The 2,346-nt window shown below is 34.7% G+C and overlaps 1 pseudogene; it reads left to right on the forward strand.

Moving 5' to 3' along the window:
• The first annotated feature begins 1,123 nt into the window (after positions 1-1,123).
• Positions 1,124-2,346, forward strand: part of LOC119593609 — a 2,941-nt pseudogene continuing 1,718 nt past the window's right edge.

Below are 2,346 nucleotides of genomic sequence, written 5' to 3' on the forward strand. Positions count from 1 at the left end.
ATTTGATTGTGTAGAATTTGAATTATTATCAGGAAGTATGTCTACTGTATTGTGTTTGCAATTTAAACAGAAAACTGCCAGAAAATGTAAAGATAGTTTTGTAAGGATTGTAGGAAGTAAATCCAAATTATATGTAATGCCTGTTTAGCTATGGAGATTCAATGTGAGATGTGAAATACTGTATTTTAGATAAATTTAATGCTAATAAGGGAGCAAAGAGTCTGATTTGTTTCACTTCGGCTTTGTATCAGTGATTTTTGGTCATAGTTACTTCTCCTTGTTACAACCTTGCTAATAGGAAATAGCTATTACCAGGAAAATTTGCAAGGTAAACCAACACGCCCTGGTAAATCAGTCAAATTCACAATAATGAAGATGCTTTGTTCCCTAAAATCTCCTTCAGACAACCTGCTCCAATTTTCCTTTGGATCTGCAGAATCTTCCCTCATATATTCTGGCATGATATAACTCAGGCAAATATACTATAGTGGTGCATATTCTCAATATATAGGAGGCTTCACTCCTCTGTACTCAGTACATAGGGAGGCAGCTGTCTTTTCCATGCCTGGTCTGCAAAATGATCATCTCAAAGTTCTGATTTGTTTAGAACTTGGGCCTTTTCTGCTACAGAATTAGATGATTTTTACTAGTTCTAGATGGGCCAACTTGCAGTTGTTGTGATCCTCTCTGTCATTGTTGAGGTTTTATTAGGACTGCTACCTGTCATGTCTGATTAGTGCATACTTTCATGAAGTGGAAATGTGCTTGATCAATCTGGAATTCATGGGATTTGAACCTCTGATGTTTGTATTATCAGCTTGCAGCAGAAATTATTATGATTTTTTTCTTTTATTGGCATATTTTGGTAAGGTCGATTCTTGAGTTTCAGTGTTAGGTGTCATTTCCATTATAACAAAACCAGTAAGATGGAGGTAGAATAGGTAATCTTTTCAGTTTTTTGTATTGGTAAATGAAGCAAGATTGTTGTTTGTGTAATTTATGTAAACTATTGTATCAACATTAAAGTATATATTTGTTCCTTGCTTGCTCTTATGGTGCACATGAAATTCCAGATATGTTACTGAGATTCGGTGTTAGTCGTTTTGGCAGCATGTCGCTTTTACCAGTGCAGCACAAGTACTGCACATGTCCAAAAGTATGCATAGTTGGCAGTGCCCAGCAGGGTTTTATGCAGCACAACAAATTATAAAGGTTTGTTTGCAGAAATTTATGTTTAATAATCTTTTTCTAATATTTACATAAATTTAATGAAGTGTAGGAGATAGTCTCATTTTTAATCATATTAATTATGTGTATTTCCTCTGATTATAATTTAAAACAACTTGTTTACATTTATAATGGGAAAATATATGCAGTGTTTTTTTGATGTGTTTTTATGTTTAAAACTTTTTATTATCAGAGTCATGAGACAGCAGAAGTAGATATATATGAAAAATTGCCGGTTCCTTTTGGGTTAGTGCGATATGGTGTTGCCCCAGATCATCCTGAAGTGAAAATTGCATTAACACATTTACCCAGACTGCAAGTAAAAGCAGGGTAACATTTTTGGGCAATGTGGATATTGGCTCAGATGTGACCTTTTCACAGCTTCGGCAAGCTTATCATGCAGTTATTTTGGTAAGTTATTTTCTTTTGTATAAGATTATGAATATAATTAATTCTTTTCCTCTCATATAATCAAGATAGCAGTTTATCTACTAATTCATGTTTTGTAATGAAAACTACTCATATTATTTCTTTAAATCTTACCCAGGCCTATGGTAATGCAAAGATAGAACACTAAACATCCCCGGTGAAGAATTACCAGGGGTACTATCAGCAAGGCAGTTTGTTGGATGGTACAATGGGCTTCCTGAAGATGCTGGCCTGAAAGTAAACCTTGATGTAGAGTCTGTAGCTGTTGTTGGACAAGGAAATGTTGCTTTGGACGTTGCAAGAATTCTTCTCACGCCAATGGATATGTTAAGGTGAGTGAAAATATTTTCAAGCTAATATTTGGTTTGAGTAATTTTTTCAATCATGTTACCAGTTTTGTGCCATATACTGTGGTCATCATTACTACAACACTTTTCTGTAATCATTAATGTAAAAGGTAGAAATAATGGAAATGCAATATGGTTCTCCTTTCTTTTCTAGAAACTGACATTCCTGAAAATGTCTTGGAGTGCTAATAAAAGCCAAGTGAAATATGTAACCTTAATAGGTCGAAGAGGACCACAGAATGTTGCCTTTACCATCAAGGAACTGCGAAATGGTCAACCTGCCAGGTTGTCGACCTAACTTAATTAAGGGCAATTATCAGCATTTGAAAGATTTGATCCCAAG

Source organism: Penaeus monodon, chromosome 32, assembly GCF_015228065.2.
Source record: "Penaeus monodon isolate SGIC_2016 chromosome 32, NSTDA_Pmon_1, whole genome shotgun sequence".
NCBI classification, from domain to species: Eukaryota; Metazoa; Arthropoda; class Malacostraca; order Decapoda; family Penaeidae; genus Penaeus; species Penaeus monodon.